Raw genomic sequence first — 22,445 nt, 5'->3', positions numbered from 1 at the left:
TAGGAACATACTTTACCAGCCAAATTCTATTGTCTGAGAAGTCACGTTGTCTTGGTTATAGGATCAATGGTCACCCATGAGTTTCAGAACTCCCTCACGATCTTTTCAGTCCTCAGCTCCCTCCCTCTCTTAGCAGACTAGGATTTTTAAACCCCCCCTGGAGTATGGGCGGGGATCTCATTACCATATAATCTCCACGTCACTAAAAGCATCTAATTACTATAATCAATTATTGGAAATTAAAATTAAACATCCACTAGGGGCAGTGTTGCATTACTTATTAAATTTTGTTTTAACATACGTCATAACATACAATGGCCTACTATTAAAAGTGACCTTGATGACCTGTTGACTAGTGAGAGCCCATTAAATCACTTGTCTGTGTCTTACACTGTCAATTAAGATGTCTGGCCTTTAGGATTTACAACACCTTGATCAGTCCAAAGTAATTCTTATATAAACACTCCTACCACATGCCTTGAAATGAAGTAATACGTTTTTAAGACGCACAAGTCCTTACACATCATAGAAAAGTATACTTATGTATATATATATATATATTATATATCTAATATTATATAAGTATCAAGTTCACACTTCTATATTAATAAGAATACAATGTACTATCGTTAATATACATCTTACATATGATGATGTTTTCTATAAAAACTTATATGGTTCATCTTTAAATGTCTGCTAGAATATAGTGGGGTATTGTCCATTGTTATATACAGATAAGATAACAGGCCAGACTAGCCATGAGTGACTAGTACGATGTCTCGCCAATTGATTCTTATCTGATGAGATGTGTAAAGGGGTCTTATTTATAACTGCAGACTTACAAGGATTTTCTGTAGAACTTAAGACTAAAAAGGCATCTTGTAAAAGAACATGAACTTCCCATGAACTCCTAACAAAATGGATCCTGTCCTGTTCAGAATCTTATATGCATAATATGGTATATACATGGCTTTTAAAATCATTTTTATTCTATTAGTTAATTACACCCAATAGTCCCGACAGGTTCCTGGTTCCAGAGTGGAGGAAGCTGTATCGTGGCGGAAGCACCCAAGTGGGGTGCTAGGTGGTCCGTCAGAGTAAGGCCAGGCGGCAGTTCAGTTCTACCCTGTTAAAGAACATAAAGATGTAACTGCTGCTTTTGCTGATTAACCACCCCTTGCAGGAGACCTTTTTGGGTTAACAGGGGTGTGGATTGGTGCTGCTAAAATTGACTAATGGACTAAAAGATTTTCTCACCTGTTATAAGAGGAACTGCAGTCAAACACACAATCAAAATACATAAATAAATAAATAAAAATACAACAGAATGCAGTTTAAATATTTTAAAGCTTAATTAGGAATTAGTATTATTTAAAGCTTACTTTTTCCATGTAAAATTGCACTTTTTTCATACCCCACACTGCTTTTGTGAGCGGCCATGTTTACCCCGGAACTGACGCGTTTCCCCTCAGAAGCAGTCAACTGGGATTGGAGGTCAGCCCCCATCGTCACGATCAAACTTTACATAATCCCGAGGTGAGAGACTTCCGGAGGCATACACAGGAACCGCGGACGTAGGAAAATACACAACTTCTGTTACAATTCTCTACTTCACTCTTTAAACTCTTTTTCACTCTTAATTGTAAAGGTAGGAGTCTTCCACAAATATAAGTAATCCATATTTTTTGCATTTTTTAAATAATTTTTAGACTTTTTGTGGCTTTTGTGCAATGGTGAATTTTTTATAATTGACCCTCCTATAATATTGTTTATTTCCTTCATAATTTTTTAATTTATGTTCATTTTTATTTTCATTTTGATCTTTAATTTATTTTTTTATTTTTCATATTTATTTTTTATATTTATATTTTTTTTCTTCTTTTTTAATTTTTTTGTTATTTTTGTTTCTCATTTTTCATTTTATTTTATTTTTATATGTTTATTTTTTATTTATTTTTTTAGTTTTATTTATTTTTATTATTATTTTTTCTTTTTTGTTTTATTCATTTAGTTTTATTTTTGGAAATGTTTTCTTTCCTGTGCCATTGAGGCTGATTTTAACCACATCCCGCCCGCCCTATAACAGAATGACGGCGGGAATGTGGTTGCATTATCCTGACCGGACGTCATATGACGGCGGCAGGATAATGCGCTCTGCGCGCCCCCTGGGGGTGAGCAGAGCGGCGATCGGTGATGCGAGGTGTCACACTGACTCCCTGCATCTCTGATCTCGGTAAAGAGCCTACTGACATAGGCTCTTTACCATGTAACCAGCCGTGTCCAATCACGGCTGGTCACATAGTAAACAGGAAGAGCCGTTGATCGGTTTTCCTCAGTACGTGCCTGACAGGCACGAGTAAAGGAGCGCCGATCGGCGGCTCCTCTGACGGGGGGGGGGGGGGGTCGGCACTGGTAATCTCAGATCATTGATTACTAGTGTAGACCCTCGGGGGGGGGGGTGCCACTAGAACCACCAGGGATGCCCACCCATGACCCCAAGGATGCCCACCCATGACCCCAGGGATGCCCACTAGGGGATGGCAATCAGGGCTCAGGGAGCCCCCCATTGCCCTCCCCATCAGTGCTGCCCACCAGTGCCCTCCCCATCAGTGCTGCCCACCAGTGCCCATCATCCCTGTCTATCAGTGCCGCCCACCAGTGCCCATTATTGCCCACCAGTGCCGCCTATCAGTGCCCAATAGTGCCCATCAGTGCCGTTCAGTGCCGCCTATCAGTGCCGATCAGTGCCGCCTATCAGTGCCCATCAGTGCCCACCAGTGCCGCCGCCTATCAGTGCCCATTAGTGCCCAGCAGTGCCGTCTATCAGTGCCCACCAATGCTGCATATCAGTGCTACCTATCAGTGCCGCCTATCAGTGCCACCCCATCAGTGCCTCCTCATCAGTGCCTGTCAGTGCAGTCTCATCAGTGCTCACCAGTGCAGGAAAAAACGTATTTACTTACAAAATTGTATAACATAAAAAAAAAACTTCAAACTTTTCGGTCTTTTTTTTATTTGTTTAGCAAAAAAGAAAAAACCTTGCGGTGATCAAATACCACCAAAAGAAAGCTCTATTTGTGGGGGAAAAATGACATAAATTTGGTTTAGGTACAGTGTTGCATGACCGCGCAATTGTCATTCAAAATACAACAGTGCTAAAAGCTGAAAATTGGCCTGGGCAGGAAGGGGGGGGGGGGGAGTGCCCTGTATTGAAGTGGTTAAAGAAGGCCATCTACATTTAAGGTAATTTTTATAAGTGAGCAAATATTCTAGTTCCTTTTCTTTTTAGTAAAGGTTTTAGTTTTAAAGAGTGAAGTAGAGAAATTGAAACGGAAGTTGTGTATTTTCTTATGTCCGGGGGTTCCTGTGTATGCCGCCGGAAATCTCTCTTCTCGGGATTATGTAAAGTTTGATCGTGACGACACGGGCTGTCCTCCAATCCCAGTTGACGCCTTCTGAGGGGAAACGCGTTGGGTGGAGCAGCCATGTCTTCACAACGCATGGTCCGCACCGCACACTCGTTAATGCTGTATTTCGTCTACCCAAATATAAGTGCAATTGCTTTAACAAATAAAAGATGTTTTGAGAGTTAATGCACTATTAGCCTTTCCATATGAGTTCTGGAGAGCCCTGAATATATATGAAGCATATTGATTCATGGATTGCCGTTACCTAAAGAGATGATATCATCTGCTGGGACCAGAGTTTGTCCAAAGTGTATAACTACAGGCTTTCTGTCAATGTCTTTCTGGTAAGCAGCCCTCCATTCCTCTGTTTGATCACCGTGGGATTGCATGCAGCACTTGGCAATACAAGTTGTGTGGATTCACTTAACAACAAGGAATCGTTCGTTGGATTTCACCGTAAAGCTCCATTGTCACTACACTGTTCATCAGACTCTTTATTGCATTCGTTTTTAAAATTTTTGACATTTTTTATTATGGCACCATTTGTATTTTTTTTTCCTGCACTTTTGTGGTTTATGGACTATTTTCAAGGGACATAATTTTTTATGTGTCACATCACTGTCATATATTATATGTTTGCATATGCATATTTAATTTCAGCGCACTAGTCTTTTTTTTTTACTTATCCATTTTTCTCCCAATGTCCAGGGAGTTCTAGGTGCTGCTAACTGATTGTCAGGCTAGCGCATCCTTTTCATAATTTCCCAATGAATGGATCCCTCTCACATCTCCTCCTATATCTGCCTTCATCCGGCACTCCTACACTCTCCTGTCCCACCTCCCCTGCTAGCAAACTCTCATAAGAGTGAGAGAAAAAAAAGGACTCCTGGGATACCTAATGATTCAATCACGGAAATCAGTGCGAATGCACTACACCACATCACTCGCCTGGGGAAAAAACAAGCACAAAAAGTTGAAGTAACGCAACTAAAGTATTTACTGGCACCAATTTACCTATGTACTTTCCAAAGTTAACATAGCAATTGCAGAACATTAAATTCAAAGAATTTTTAAAAAAAGGTAGTACCAGGGGCATGATAAAAGGTTTTGTGCAGAAATGTGTATTGAAAAGGTTTTTGAGAACTCCTCATCTGTTATGCTTAACTAGTTCAGTAAAAGAGGTTTGTTTTGATCTAATCCGCCTAGTCTGAAGTCATTAAATGAGTGCCTGCTTTCCAAAGAACAGAGCTTAATAAGGAGACAAAAGAAGTTTGTGAAGATACTGTACAAATGTCCAACGAGCAGGGAAGCTATCCGGAGGAGACTATATTGTTATTGCCAATGACTATATAGTATTGGTGTCATGTGCATATGCAACCAGCCATTATGCATTGCCAAGACCCTGAAACTGAGCGGCAGCACGGTGGCCAAGACCATACAGTGGTTTAACAGCACAGGTTCCAATCAGAACAGGGCTTACCATGGTCGACCAAAGAAGTTGAGTGCACGTGCTCAGCATCATATCCAGAGGTTGTCCTTCTGAAATAGAAGTTTGAGTGCTGCTAGCATTGCTGCAGAGGTTGAAGGGGTGGGTGGTCAGCCTGTCGGTGCTCAGACCATACGCCGCACACTGCATCAAATTGGTCTGCATGGCTGTCATCCCAGAAGGAAGCCTCTTCTAAAGATGATGCACAAGAAAGCCCACAGTTTGCTGAAGACAAGCAGACTAAGGACATGGATTACTGGAACCATGTCCTGTGGTCTGATGAGACCAAGATAAACTTATTGGTTCACATGGTGTCAAGCATGTGTGGCAGCAACTAGGTGAGGAGTACAAAGACAAGTGTGTCTTGCCTACAGTCAAGCATGGTGGTGGTAGTGTCATGGTCTGGGGCTGCATGAGTGCTGCCAGCACTGGGGAACTACAGTTCATTGAGGGAACCATGAATGCCAACATGTACTGTGACATACTGAAGCAGAGCATGAGCCCCTCCCTTCGGAGACTGGGCTGCAGGGCAGTATTCCAACATGATACTGACCACAAACACACCTCCAAGACTACCACTGCCATGCTAAAGAAGCAGAGGGTAAGGCCCCATGCACTCTGGATGTTTTTGGAGCTGCTGTTAGCAGCGTCAGACATTTTTTTTTGCAGCTGCAGAACGCCCATCCATGTTATTCTATGGCCTCATGCACACATAGAGCTTTTAGGAGCTCCAAGTGGCATAGGCGTTTAATAGCTGCAAAAAAAAAACAGGACCAGTGCGTTCTGGAGCTGCAGCGTCAAGCTGTAAAAACGTCTGACGCTGCTAAAGGCTAAATAACATTGCTTAATGTGCGTTAAGCCACGTTATATTTTTTTTTTCTTCCATTCAAAATCAATGGTTCCCTATGGGAGCCTATTGATTTGAATGGAAGGCGCATCGCAAGTCGGATCAGGATGATGCGACTTGTGGTGCGACTTGCGCTGTGAGAATCTTGAGGGGGAACTCCACGCCACGATCGGAAAAATGGCGTGGGGTCCCCCCCAAAATCCATACCAAACTCTTATCCGAGCATGCAGCCCAGGAAAGGGGAGGGGACGAGCGAGCGGCCCCCACCCCCCCTTGACCATACCAGGCCATACCCCCTTAACATGGGGGTGTGGGTGCTTTGGGGCAGGGGGGCTCTGCACCCCCCCACCCTAAAGCACCTTGCCCCCATGTTGATGAGGACAAGGGCCTCCTCCCCACAACCCTGGCCGGTGGTTGTGGGGGTCTGCAGGCAGGGGGCTCATCGGAATCTGGGGCCCCCCAGATCCCGGACCCCCTCCCTATGTGAATGGGTAGGGGTACATTGTACCCCTACCCATTCACCCCATAAAAGGCAGTGTATGTAAATAATGACAGGAGACGTTTTGAAAAGTTTATTAAAAATCTTCATCCGGTCTTCTCCGCTCTGGTCTTCTCCTCTCCACTCTTCTCCCCTCCGCTCTTCTGCCCTCCGCTCTTCTGCCCTCCGCTTCTTCTGCTCTCCGCTCTTCTGTTATTTTGCTCTTCTGCTTTTTTGCCTCCTCTGGTCTTCTTCTTCCTCTGGTCCTCCTCCGACTCTGTCCCGGTGATTATGCCGGTCTCCGGTCTCTGCAGATTATTATATAGCCATTAGGGGCATGGCCTACCGGTGACGTCACCGGGAGGCTCCACCCCCTTATGTCACCAGCGACGTCGTCAATTACATAAGGGGGCGGGGCCTCCCGGTGACGTCACCGGGAGGCCACGCCCCTAATGGCTATATAATAAGCTGCAGAGACCGGAGATCGGCATAATCACCGGGACAGTGTCGGAGGAGGACCGGAGGAAGAACAAGACCAGAGGAGGCAAAAGAGCAGAAGAGCGGAGGGGAGAAGAGCGGAGAGGAGAAGACTAGAGCGGAGAAGACCGGATGAAGATTTTCAAAACCTCTCCTGTCATTTTTTACATACACTGCCTTTTATGGGGTGAATGGGTAGGGGTACAATGTACCCCATACCCATTCACATAGGGAGGGGGTCCGGGATCTGGGGGCCCCCTTATTAAAGGGGGCTTCCAGATTCCGATGAGCCCCCTGCCCGCAGACCCCCACAACCGCCGGCCAGGGTTGTGGGTAGGAGGCCCTTGTCCTCATCAACATGGGGGCAAGGTGCTTTGGGGTGGGGGGGTGCAGAGCCCCCCCTGCCCCAAAGCACCCACACCCCCCCATGTTGAGGGCGTGTGGCCTGGTATGGTCCAGGGGGGGTGGGGCCGCTCGCTCGTCCCCTCCCCTTTCCTGGGCTTCCGGGCTGCATGCTCGGATAAGGGTTTGGTATGGACTTTGGGGGGACCCCACATCGTTTTTTCCCCATTTTGGCGTGGAGTTCCCCCTCAAGATTCTCACAGCGCACCCCAAGTCGGATCTTCCTGATCCGACTTGCGATGTGCCTTCCATTTTTAATCAATAGGCTCCCATAGGGAACCATTGAATTTGAATGGAGGCAGAAAAAACGCTGCTAAAAGCGACGTGGCCAAACGTGCAACAACGCAAATGGAAAAAGCTACTAAAAGCACGTTTTTACAGCTGCTTTTTCCTGGCGTCAAGAAACAGCTTTGGAGCTCCTTTTTATGACGCCCTGTGTGCATGGAGCCAAGGTGATTGGGTATGCATGTCTCCAGACCTAAACCCTATTGAGCATCTGCGGGGCATCCTCAAATGGAAGGTGGAGGAGCGCAAGAACTTTAACATCCACCAGCTCTGTGATGTCAGCATGGAGGAGTGGAAGAGGACTCCAGTGGCAACCTGTGACACTTTGGGGCCAATGTGGACATTGTCACTTAGGGGTGTACTCACTTTTGTGGCCAGCAGATTAGACATTAATGGCTGTGTGTTGAGTTATTTTGAGGAGACAGCAAATATACAAGCTGTACACTCACTACTTTACATTGTAGCAAAGTGTCATTTCTTCAGTGTTGTCACATGAAAAGATAGAATAAAATATTTACAGAAATGTGAGAGGTGTACTCACGTTTGTGAGATACTGTAAGTATGAAACTTGGTAAAATTACGTACAGGGACAAATCACTACAACACAGGTGTGTTACCTTAGAGTGCTAGGTTGCCATTCAAAATGAATGACACCATACAGCAGAAACAAATGCTGCGTGCGTTATAGCGCATTGTGGTGATAATGGTAATGAACTTGTTACCACAACACAGAAGTGTAAATGGGCCCATAAGTTCAGGAATTGGTGGATTGATCGATTTGTCTATTTGGTACTCCATAGTTACAGCACCCTGGCAACCCCTAAAATCCACCTAAATTCCGATAAACTTTACTTTATTATACTTATAAAACATTTATAGAAATACGTATTTCTGTAGATTATTTATAATTTATTTATTTATTGATCTCTGTTTTTTAGCATGGACCAAAATTCTCATTTATATGCTCAAACTTTTTTTTTGTCATAATAAAATCACTATGCATTTCGTATAGAAATTTACATGAAAGATGCTGTCATGTAAAATTAATATTGTGTAACATCTTAAAAGCACACTGTATGCAAAATATTATGTGAAAGATAATATACCCTACATTCTACAACATACCAAAACCAGTCAAACGGTGCAAGACAGGAGCTACCCACCCAGGCCAAAACAAAGCAGTGAAAAGGCAACCAAAAGAGGAGCAAGGGAAAAAACAGCAAACAGTATCTAGAATGTGTCTATTAACTCCTTGTTGGCCCTAAAGTAGATATGTCCACTTAGTCTACATCATTCCACACAACACTAGTGGCCGCTCCTCGTACGTGTAAAGTGGGCTCTGAGAAAATAAAATAGAACATAGAACAGCAGAGGGCGCCAGACTAAGTGTAGAAGTGTGAATATGATTTTATTGAAAGACAGTTGGCAACTCATATTGGGATGTGATAACAAAGCATGTCTCCATCTACAACAGAAATAGCCCTGATTTTGTGATTTGTTTTGATGCAGATAGACTACTGGTCACTGGATGATACTGCAGAGAATAATGGATCCCGGAGCAAGCGAGCAACATGTATGAAGATTTTTAAATAATTAGTATTATTAGTAATAATAGATAAAAGTTTATCTCAAAATGTGACATGGGGAGGGCAACAGAAGAGCGCTCTATGGGTAATATTACAATCTCTCTCATTCTCCATTTCCATCTCCCCCCTCGCCTCTTTCTTTCACTTTCCACCATCTTTATCTCTCTTTCTATCTCCCTCTCTCCTTCTGTCTCTTCCTTTATCACCCCTCTTTCTCGTTCCTTCTCTCTTTCTCTGCTTCCTTCCCCTCTCTCCTCTTTTTGTCTCAAACCTCCCTCTCTCTATCTCCTCTCACTCTCTTCCCCCTCCTTCTCTTTCTCTTTTTGCCTCTCCCCCTTTCCTTCTCTTCTTTCTCTCTCTCTCTCTACCCCTCCTTCTCTCCCCCCCTTTCCTTCTCTCTCTCTCTATCCTTCTCACCCTCTCTTTCCTTCTCTCTCTCGCCTTCTCGCCCTCTCTTTCTCCTTCTTGCCCTCTCATTCCTTCTCTCTCTCTCTTTCTGCTCCCCCCTCTCCTTCTCTCTTTCTTTATTTCTTTCTTTTCTTTTCTTTCTTTCTTTTTCTTTTCTTTCTTTTTTTCGCTCCCTCCCTCTCTCTATCTCTCTTACTCTCGGTACAGGGGCTACCTCTCTTTCTCCCATTCGGCCTCTCCTCGTTTCCTTCTCTTTTTCTCACTGCTTCCACTCTCTCTCTCTTTCTCTCCTTCCCTCTCTTTGTCTCTGTCCCTTTCCGCTTTTTCTCTCACTCCCCATCCCTCCATTTCTGTCTCTCCCCTCTCCCCTCTCTCTATCCCTCTTTCCATTTCCTTCTCCTTCGTCCCCCCGTCCCCCCAATCCCTCTTTCTCTCCCTTCCACCCTCTTTCTCCCCTATTTCTCTTTCTTGTTCCATCCCTCCAATTCTGTCTCTCCCCTCATTTTCTTTCTCTCCCCTCTTTCTCTCCCCCCCACCCTCTCTCCTCCTTCTTTCTACATCCCTCCATTTCTCTCTCTGTCCTCTCCCTCTCTCCCCTCCTTCCTTCTCTCTCTCTCCCACCCTTTCCCTCTCCCCTCTTTCTCTCGCTCTCTCCCCCTTTTCCTTTCCCTCTCCCCCGCTTCCCTCTTTCTTTTCCTTCTACACTCTCTCCCTCCCTCTCCCCTTTTTCTCTCCTTCCAACCTTCTCTCTCTCACTCCCCCTCTCTCTTTCTCCCCACTCCTGCTGTCATATCGACAGTTGGGAATTGTTGGCAAGTGTGGGGGGGGGGGGGGAGTGATGGCAGTGAAAAAAAAAAACAAGGCGTAGATTCTCCCTCTCTATTTGTCCTGGTATGTCCATTCTAAACAGGACAGGAAATGCAAAATTTGAGAATTGCCCCAAAAACAAGAGCCTGTGTAAGAGGAGAATTCCCCTCTCTTTGCAGGTATTTTCTTGCACTTTCTCTGCCATTTCTGGGAAAGGAAGGGAAGGGAGATCTCCCAAACGACACACAGATAGCAAAAAACTAGGAAGATGTTTCCCTTCCCTACCTAAACCAAAACAAAAAAAAATGATTTGGCTATTCACAGTGTATACTTTACTTTAATTTCAGATAATGTAGCAGAGCGACAGCCTCTTTATTTAATAAAAAGTATCATTTTTTATTATATTATTATTATTTTAATTTTACTTGCTGTGAAAAAAGTCAAATAAAAACAAACTACAGTAAACACACACAGACAAAGGAAATAAGGCAATTAACACTTTGCAAAGCAATGTAGGAAGGTTCGCTGTTTTACAAACCAATTATTTTAAGCAAAAATTATGTCAAAATTAGAGAATCATTTTGCCAAAGTTTTGCATGGGGTGAAATCAATTTTGCACATATTTTACTCATATCAGCATGATAAAACTTTGATCATATGCTGCAAATCAATGGATTGCTAGATGAGTGCGCCATCACTTCTTTTTTTTCCTACAGCAACAAGCAGTTTGTGTTACTTTCCATTTGTGTTCAACCATCGCATCTACAGAACATGTACCACAGACGGCGGGACGGCATTTCTATGGTGCAGTCAGACCTATTACTTCGAGACAGACTTAAAATGGAGCCTATGTAACAGCCAAGGTAAGAATTGTTTTCACATGCTACATATTCATACAGTTAAATTATTCCAACGCCTCAGCCAAAGCTCAGGGGCTCTTTTTACACCGGTGAAGGAGTAAAAACAGGCAGTTAAGGCACGGTTCGGTTGTACAGACTCCCGGGCACCCACTGGAATTCTAACATTACAGTCTGACCGGGCTGTACACATGCCACGGCCACAGCAATTTTAACTTGGCCTGCAGAGTTTGACAGGGGGAACTGACCGTCAAACCTGCTTATTGAGATCAATGGGGCTACACTGCAACTGCAAACTAAATGCTTGGCCTTCAGTTGTGGTGCAGTGCCGTAATCTAAAATTGGTTGTGTAGAAAAAGATTAAAGTGTCCAGCTTGTACTTTTCCTCCTGCAGCTACTGATCCCAGCACCACCTCCTCAGGCACTGCCAACCCACCTGGTTTTAGCTGCCTCTTTACTAGTTCTCCAGGCTAACTTCTCCACACAGTCCTCCAGACTGACACTCACCAGCCCAACCGGCTGACTCTCAGGAGATCTCCAAGTAGCGTTCACCTGCTCCTGCTGTCCTCTCTCCTTGCTCCCATTCCTCCCGGAAGGGCTTCCTCCACGTATTATGGCAGGATCCTTCCAGCATCTGAGGGCTGGCCCAAGGTCCCCCCCCTAGACTAGGGGGCACCCTTGAGGGCCACAGCCAGCCTCCTCAGCACTCCCTCTCCATGTTCCACCAGACTCCCCCTCCCACCTATTTATGAGGTGGCCTGCCCCCTTACAGCCCTTAACTGGGGATTGGCTGAGGCCCTCATAAATATGCCAAGAAGCTCCTAGTAACCTCCACACACTGTCTAGAACATTCTCCAATGTCCCAGAAAATAGGGGAAAGGCACCAGAGAGGCTGCTAGGATGAGTCATCCAGCCCTGAGTCACTGAACCCTGACCCAGATTTACAGCTCAGGCTTAGCCCTTCATTAAAGAAATTTCCTACACTAACACCTAGCACAACTTGGGGGTTCTACATTAGAAAAGGTGTTTTAAATTTCCTTCTTCTATTTATATTTTTAGACAAACCCTATTAATCAATCTGATTGATGGTTTATTTGCTCTCACTCAAAATTCCAGGTAAAGAGGGTAAAGGCACAAGGCACCCATGGAACAAAAGTCTTCACTGATTGAGAAACTTTAGGCTGACCCAGCATTCTGTGACTGTTCTGTGCAGCCTCTGACTGCAAAGCACTTATTATTTCAGCTGCCACACCCTGGGGTGAAGTCATTATACTCCATTGAGGTCCAAGTTTTTAATCCAAGTTTCTCTGGCTCCTCAAGACATCAAGAGTTCATCCGTAGCTCCTCAATCCCCAGGTTACACAAGCTAAGTCTCAAACTCAGGCCTTTAAACAGACACATGCTCACCCTTTCAGGCAGCAGGCCTAGGGTGATTTAATAGCAAAACACATCCCTGCCCTAGGCAGGAGGCCCAGGAGACAAGGTCACTCTCTGAATATTTATACTCTCTCCCAGTATGCACCTCTGACAATAAACCTCCTAGTGGTTGGCCAGGGAGGGATATTTATAACTCTGAGTGCAGGGCAGTAGACAGGAAGTCAGTACAACCAGAGCCTAGGTGAAACCTAACAACGCTGAACTATGAAATCAGCTAAGCTGGCTCTATTTCCGTAAAAATTTACTTTTGAACAATTTCTAGCCCTCTCCCTCTTTGCACATCATAGCCCTCTCCTCCACTAAGACTGTCTGTGCTGCTTCAACTCCTCTGTCCACCCCCCCCCCCCCCACCCCCACACATAATCTTCATGTAGCTGATGGAGGAGCAGTGATAGGGAAAACTATAGAATGTCCTTTGAGTGGCAGCACTAAGTTTTATGGGGTAGACAACATCACACCCAAGATGGCGGCACCCAGCAGAGTTCTCAAGGCTTTTGGATATCTACACAAGGGAGGATTTTACAGGTAAATAACATGCATACAATAAGTTACATGCACATATAATCTTATGTGAAGATGGTCTGGCAACAGGCTTTCATCAAAGTTTATCTAAACCCAAGAACAAAAATGTAATATATTGCAGCTTACTATTTCTTAGATGTGGTGGCTGTATAGGTTTTCGTTTTCCAAGAACATTTTCAGCAAGCACAAAAAATAGCTGTTGATTCTCACCAAAATGCTGTTTCCTGAAGTATCTTGTGTCTGTAATCAACTAATCTTTGCATCTTCCATGTAATGGAGATTAGGAGAATAATACTGGTTTGAAGTCTGCCTGGGTGACAACACCATTCCTCTATAGATAATGTAGAGTGCATAAAGTGAGTGTTGTCATCCTTGTACAGGATTTTTGGCAGGACCGCCAGATAAAAATAAAGGATACAAAATGCCTAGAAAATGAAAACTAAGTCAGCCACTACAACTTAGGACTGGTAAGCTAAAAATATTAAGTTTTTGATTTGGGGTATTAGATAGGCTTTAATTTTACACTGACATTTCGCCAACATATGGGACAGAAAGGTACAGACAGCGATAAACATTGTTAGGAGCTCTATCCTTTCCGATTTACCCTTTCCGCTCTATCCTTTCCCCGCTCTGCTACAAATGTGTTTTGTCTCGACATGAAGTGGTGGGAAATCTCCCCAACAGGGACATAAATAGTAAAAAAAGATACAGGCAGGGGTCCTAACCCTTCAAGTTGACCTTTAAAGCTAAAATCAGACCAAAAAAATATTATATAAATAAATGGGTTATGTACAGTATCTCACAAAAGTGAGTACACCCTTTAAATTTTTTGTAACTATTTTTTTTATACCTTTTCATGTGACAACACTAAAGAAATGATACTTTGCTACAATGTAAAGTAGTGAGAGTACAGCTTGTATAACAGTGGAAATTTGCTGTCCCTTCAAAATAACTCAACACACAGCAATTAATGACTAAACCGCTGGCAACAAAAGTGAGTACACCTCTAAGTGAAAATGCCCAATCTGGGCCCAAAGTGTCAATATTTTGTGTGGCCACCATTATTTTCCAGCACTGCCTTAACTCTCTTGGGCATGGAGTTCACCAGACCTTCACAGGTTGCCACTGGAGTCCTCTTCCACTCCTCCATGACGACATCACAGAGCTGGTGGATGTTAGAGACCTTGCGCTCCTCTGCCTTCCATTTGAGGATGCCCCACAGATGCTCATTAGGGTTTAGGTCTGGAGACATGCTTGGTCAGTCCATCACCTTTACCCTCAGCTTCTTTAGCAAGGCAGTGGTCATCTTGGAGGTGTGTTTGGGGTCGTTATCATGTTGGAATATGGTCCTGCAGTCCAGTCTCCGAAGGGCAGGGATTATGCTCTGCTTCAGTATGTCACAGTACATGTTGGTATTCATGGTTCCTTCAATGAACTTAAGCTCCCCAGTGCCGGCAGCACTCATGCAGCCCCAGACCATGACACTCCCACCACCATGCTTGACTGTAGGCAAGACACACTTGTCTTTGTTCTCCTCACCTGGTTGCCGCTACACACGCTTGACGCCATCTGACCCAAATAGGTTTATCTTGATCTCATCAGACCACTGGACATGGTTCCAGTAATCCATGTCCTTAGTCTGTCTTCAGCAAACTGTTTGCAGGCTTTCTTGTGCATCATCTTTAGCAGAGGGTTCCTTCCGGAATGACAGCCATGCAGACCAATTTGATGCAGTGTGCGGTGTATGGTCTGAGCACTGACAGGCTGACCCCCCCCCCCACCCCTTCAACCTCTGCAGCAATGCTGGCAGCACTCATACGTCTATTTCCCAAAGACAATCTCTGAATTGAAGCTGAGCACGTGCACTGAACATCTTTGGTCGACCATTGTGAGGCCTGTTCTGAGTGGAACCTGTCCTGTTAAACCACTGTATGGTCTTGGACACTGTGCTGCAGCTCAGTTTCAGGGTCTTGGCAATCTTCTTATAGTCTCGGTCATCTTTATGTAGAGCAACAATACTTTTTTTCAGATCCTCAGAGAGTTCTTTGCCTTGAGGTGCCATGTTGAACTTCCAGTGACCAGTATGAGAGAGTGACAGTGATAACACCAAATTTAATACACCTGCTCCCCATTCACACCTGAGACCTTGTAACACTAACGAGTCACATGACACCGGGGAGGGAAAATGCCTAAATGGGCGCAATTTGGACATTGTAACTTAGGGGTGTACTCACTTTTGTTTCCAGCGGTTTAGACATTATTGGCTGTGTGTTGCGTTATTTGGAGGGGACAGAAAATTTACACTGTTATACAAACTGTACACTCACTACTTTACATTGTAGCAAAGTGTAATTTCTTCAGTGTTGTCACATGAAAAGTTAGAATAAAATATTTACAAAAATGTGAGGGGTGTACTCTTTTTTGTGAGATACACTGCAGAGCAAGTATCATGCTGATATGAAAAAAGAGAGCAAAGTGACAGATACACTATATTACCAAACATATTAGGACGCCTGCCTTTACACGCACATGAGCCTTAATGGCATCCCAGTCTTAGTTCGTAGGGTTCAATATTGAGTTGGCCTACTCTTTGCAGCTGTAACAGCTTCAACTCTTTGGGGAAGGCTGTCCACAAGGTTTAGGAGTGTGTCTATGGGAATGTTTGGCCGTTCTTGTAGAAGTGCATTTGTGAGGTCAGGCACTGATGTTGGACAAGAAGGCCTGGCTCTCAGTCTGTGCTCTAATTCATCCTAAAGCTTTTCTATCGGGTTGAGGCAAGCCAATCAAGTTCCTCCACCCCAAACTTGCTCATCCATGTCTTTATGGACCTTGCTTTGTGCACTGGTGCGCAGTCATGTTGAAACAGGAAAGGGCCATCCCCAAACTGTTCTCACAAATTTGGGAGCATGAAAATATCCAAAATGTTTTGGTATGCTGACACCAAGAGTACTCTTCACTGGAACTAAGGGACCAAGCCCAGCCCCATGAAAATCAACCCCACAATGTGATGGACACGGGTATTAGATCCTTGCCCTGCTCACTAACTCTTGACAAAGGACTGGACAATCTCACACCACGCTGTCACTTGCGTGACAATGCCCCTCTCAGCTGCACCCTGCACAAAGATTTTCCAGCTCGTGGGACCACAATCAAGGTGCCAGCAGCCAGTGAGCGATTGTCACTGGACTAATTAAGCAATTAACCCTTTAACTACCACCACCCCCTTTTTTGGACCGAGCAGGTGGGACTGGTAATTCTAGCAATACCAATTAAGATTTTGGAATAATCGTCTGTAACACACACTGTCACCACAGAGAGGTGTATTCATAGGATTTATCTTATACGGTAGCACCCTTTAAGAGACAGGTTATTTTTAGATTGCATTAGGAGCTTAGGGACAAGGTTAACACTTTTTACTTTTATTAATGAAAAGGTCAAAATTGGTGCAAATAAAATATTTACAGAAAAAGGTGTTATAAAGAAATAAAGACATATTTCAGCAACAGAGAAATAAAACAGAGTGAGAAGGAGAATACTTGCGCAATGTCCTTGGGTTGAACAGAGTTTGGTCCATGAGCCAGGTGTTATCGGTTCTCAAACTTGGCAGATGTTTCTGGTTTGATGGTACTGTACTTGAGAACCGTCCAATGGTCCTGGCATTCCTTTTTTATTTGGGACCAAGGGGGCATTGACAGATGGCCTCTGACCATTTAGGCATCTGTGGGTTTGTCACTGGGTGGCCACCACTTTCATGACCAATGTCCCAGGTACAGTTTGTGATAAGTATTTATTCTCTGTATCTCTACTGTTTACAGACTGCTAACATTCATATTATGGTCCAGTGTGAAATTTGCTTAAAAAAAATATAAACATGGCAGGTTTCCGATTTCTATTTTACCTAGGAGGAATAGGAATAAGGGGGTGACAGTGGTTCTCCATATGATCTGACATAGGGGTGCCTTGACTTGAAACATTACAAATGATCTGAGGAAAGTAAATATGTCCATATTATGGCTGTGCTACTATTATTTTGGAGGTCATGGAATGTACTGGAATGATGGATTCTACCGAGACAGAATGTGTATTGTAGACTCACAGGTATTTATGACCCAAGTCTGTTAACTTTTCTAGTCACTGAAGAACTAAGTCAGACACTTTTATGTGCCCTGAGATGGGTATTGGGAAATTGATAAGAGGTGTCTGATATGAAGAGGTTGTGGATTGTATCAGCTGTAAGAGAAGGCGGAGGGGGGAAGGTCACTGCAGCTGCGTCTTCTTATGACAAGATGGCATGGAAGACTTGTGGCCTAACCAAAATGGCTGCTACGTACACAGCTATGCATTAGCCCAGTAGGCATGACCAGTACACACACCATAATCCCCCGTCCACCAAATGATTGGGACCAGTACACAAAGCAAGGTCCATAAAGACATGGATGAGCGTGATTGGGGTAGGGGAACTTGACTGGCCTGCACTGAGTCCTGACCTCAACCTAATAGAACACCTTTGGGATGAATTAGAGTGGAGACTGAGAGCCAGGCCTTCTCGTCCACATCAGTGCCTGACCTCACAAATGCGCTTCTGGAAGAATGGTCAAACATTCCCATAGACACACTCCTAAACCTTGTGGACAGCCTTCCCAGAAGAGTTTAATCTGTTATAGCTGTAAAGGGTGGGCCAATTACAGGCCAAGACTGGGATGCCATTAAAGTTCATGTGTGTGTAAAGGCAGGCGTCCCAATACTTCCAGTAATGTAGTGTAGATACGTTCACCAGTGTACTTCTAATTTTTCACTGTATGGCAGGGGTGTTAAACTCAACTTAATTGAGGGCCGCATCAGTATTATCATTGCCCTCAAGGGGCCGGTTGTATCTGTAATACTAGATGTCCAGAGTATCCCAATCCCCTTACATTAGATGTCAATAGTCCCCCCCACATCAAAGTGCACGCCCTTACCTTGTGTTGCTGCTAGGAAGAAGCTGGGGACAGAGCTGGGAAGCAGAAAGTGCATGGTCTGGAGGATGCCCAAAGGAGGGCTGGAGCTCCAATGCAGCTCTAGTAGAGGTGCAAGGGCCACATAAAATGGCCTGGAGGGCCGTATTCGGCCCTCGGGCTTTGTGTTTGACACATGTGCTGAATGGTTTTAGGTTTAATGTAAAGGACTTGTAATCAAAACAAAAATTGCAGCAGAGAATAACAGGGTTGTGCACGTGGAAGAACTGTGAGCTGAGGAGTATGTATGGACACAAATACAAATCCTAGGCCAGGTGAAAGCTTTTATTTATGTATTTCATCTGTGCATTTAGCTATTTGCCTGGGGTTTAGCATTACACTATACCTCAGTTTCAAATTCAATGTACTCAATCAATGTTTTGATCTTGTTTCTGATCATTTTAAAGGAACCGAGGGAATTTCAAACTGTACTTCGTCAACACTCTGCAGTGCTCAGCTAGATGTCTGCACTCTTCTATATAATGACACTACAAGTCAAGCTGTCGCTAGCATATCCTGCAAAATGCTAAATTCATATGTAGATGGCTATGAACAAATTCTGTGCAGTGGACCAGGTACATTGTGAATTCTGTATGCACTGACTGCAAAGTTTTGAATTTATCTTTTATGTTCTCTGCTTGGTTTCTACTTTTTTTATTTTCATTTTTTTTTTTATTTCTTTACAGTGTTACCATCAAATAACACCTTGTGTCCTACTATAAATGAGACAGCATCTACCACAAAGTCAACTCCACCACCCACAACAAGTGCTCAACCTTTGATATCAACCACACTTCCACCATCTACAACAGCTGTCCAAATTACAACACCAATAAATATACCTCCACCACCCACAACGACTGTACAATCTGTGACATCAACCACACTTCCACCATCTACAACAGCTGTTCAAATTACAACGCCATTAACTACATCTCCACCACTCACAAGTGTCCAATCTGTGACATCAACCAAGCTTCCACTATCTACAACAGCTGTCCAAATTACAACAGCATTAACTACATCTCCACCATCCACAACGAGTGTTCAATCTGTGACATCAACCACACTTCCACCATTTACAACAGCTGTTCAAGTTACAACACCCATAACTACATCTCCACCACCCACCACGAGTGTCCAATCTGTGTCGTCAACCACACTTCCACTACCTACAACATCTGTCCACGTCACAACACCAATAACTCCATCTCCATTACCTACAACGAGTGACCAATCTGTGACATCAACCACACTTCCACCATCTACAACTACTGTCCAAATTACAACACCAGTCACTACATCTCCAACACCCACAACAAGTGTCCAATCTGAGACGTCATACACATATCCACCATCTACAACAGCTGTTCAAATTACAACACCATTAACTACATCTCCACCATCCACTACAAGTGTCCAATCTGTGACATCAACCATACTTCCACCATTTACAACAGCTGGACAAATTACAACACCAGTAACTACATCACCACCACCCATAACGAGCGTCCTATCTCTTCCCCCAACCACACTTCCACCATCTAGAACTACTGTCCAAATTGCAACACCATTAACTACATCTCCAACATCCACAACAATTGTCCAATCTGTGATGTCATCCACACTTCCACCATCTACAACAGCTGTCCAAATTACACCAGTAACTACATCACCACCACTCACAACCAGTGTCCATTCTGTGACATCAACTACATATTTACTATCTACAACTGCTGTCCAAATTACAACACTAAAAAAAACATCTCCACCACCCACAACAAGCGTCCAATCTGTGACATCCACCACACTTTCACTACCTACAACATCTGTCCAGATCACAACTCCAATAACTCCATCTCCATTACCTACAACGAATGTCCAATCTGTTACATCAACCATACTGCCACCATCAACAACAGCTGTCCAAATAACAACGGCATTAACTACATCTCCACCATCCACAACAAGTGTTCAATCTATGGCATCAACTATAATTCCACTATTTACAACTGCTGTCCAAACTACAACACCAATACCTACATCTCCAGCACCCACAACAAGTGTCCAATCTGTGACGTCAACCACACTTCCACTATCTACAACAGCTATCCAAATTACAACACCGTTAACTACATCTCCACCACTCACAACGAGTGTCCAATCTATGACATCCACCACACTTCCACCACCTACAACATCTGTCCAGATCACAACACTAAAAACTCCATCTCCATTGCCTACAACGAGTGTCCAACCTGTGACACCATCCACTCTTCCACCATCTACAACAGCTGTTCAAATGACAGCACCATTAACTACATCTCCACCATCCACAACGAGTGTACAATCTGTGACATCAACAACACCTCCACCATCTACACCATCTACAACAGCTGTTCAAATTACACCAATAACTACATCTCCACCACCCACAATGAATATCCAATCTGTGACATCAACCACACTTCCACCATTTACAACAGCTGGACAAATTACAACACCAGTAACTACATCACCACCACCCACAACGAGCGTCCTATCTCTTCCCCCAACCACACTTCCACCATCTACAACTGCTGTCCAAATTGCAACACCATTAACTACATCGCCAACATCCACAACAAGTGTCCAATCTGTGATGTCATCCACACTTCCACCATCTACAACAGCTGTCCAAATTACACCAGTAACTACATCACCACCACTCACAACCAGTGTCCATTCTGTGACATCAACTACATATTTACTATCTACAACTGCTGTCCAAATTACAACACCAATAACTACATCTCCACCACCCACAACAAGTGTCCAATCTGTGACATCCACCACACTTCCACCACCTACAACATCTGTCCAGATCACAACACTAAAAACTCCATCTCCATTACCTACAACGAGTGTCCAACCTGTGACACAATCCACTCTTCCACCATCTACAACAGCTGTCCAAATTACAACACCATTAACTACATCTCCACCATCCACAACGAGTGTACAATCTGTGACATCAACAACACCTCCACCATCTACAACAGCTGTTCAAATTACAACACCTACATCTCCACCACCCACAATGAATATCCAATCTGTGACATCAACCACACTGCCACCATCTACAACAGCTGGACAAACTACAACAGTAACTACATCTCCACCACCCACAATGAGTTTGCAATCTGTAACATCAACAACACCTCCACCATCTACACCGTCTACAACAGCTGTTCAAATTACAACACCAATAATTACATCTCCTCCACTCACAACAAATATCCAATCTGTGACGTCAACCACACTTCCACTATCTACAACAGCTGTCCAAATTACAACAGCATTAACTACATCTCCACCATCCACAACGAGTGTCCAATCTGTTACATCAACAACACCTCCACCATCTACAACATCTGTCCAGATCACAACACTAAAAACTCCATCTCCATTGCCTACCAGGAGTGTCCAACCTGTGACACCATCCACTCTTCCACCAGCTACAACAGCTGTCCAAATTACAACACCATTAACTACATCTCCACCATCCACAACGAGTGTACAATCTGTGACATCAACAACACCTCCACCATCTACACCATCTTCAACAGCTGTCCAAATTACAACAGCATTAACTACATCTCCACCACCCACAACGAGTGTCCAATCTGTGACATCAACCACACTTCCACCATCTACAACAGCTGCTCAAAATACAACACCAACAACTACATCTTCACAACCCACAACAAGTGTCCAATCTGTGACATCAACCACACTTCCACTACCTACAACATCTGTCCAGATCACAACACCAATAACTCCATCTCCATTACCTACAATGAGTGTCCAATCTGTGACACCAACCACACTTCCACCATCAACAACAGCTGTCCAAATTACAACGCCATTTACTACATCTCTACCACCCACAACAAGCCTCCTTTCTGTGCCTTCAACCACACTTCCACTATTTACAACAGCTGTCCAAATTACAATGCCATTAACTACATCTCAACCATCCTCAACAAGTGTCCAATCTGTGATGTCAACCACACTTCCATCATCTACAACAACTGGCCAAATTACAACACCATTAACTATGTCCCCACCACTCACAACTGCTGTCCAAATCACAACACCAATAACTACATCTCCAACATCCACAATAAATGTCCAATCTGTGACATCAACCCCACGTCCACTACCTACTACATCTGTCCAGATCACAACACCAATAACTACATCTCCATTACCTACAACGAGTGTGCAATCTGTCACATCAGCCACACTTCCACCATCTACAACAGCTGTCCAAATTACAATGCCATTAACCACATCTCCACCACCCACAACGAGTGTCCAATCTGTGACATCAACCACACTTCCGCCATCTACAACAGATGTCCAAATTACAACGCCATTAACCACATCTCCTCCACCCACAACGAGTGT

The sequence above is a fragment of the Pelophylax lessonae genome (genome assembly GCF_965119305.1).
Source record: "Pelophylax lessonae genome assembly, chromosome: 3".
NCBI lineage: Eukaryota > Metazoa > Chordata > Amphibia > Anura > Ranidae > Pelophylax > Pelophylax lessonae.
Note: the sequence above shows the minus strand (reverse complement) of the source record.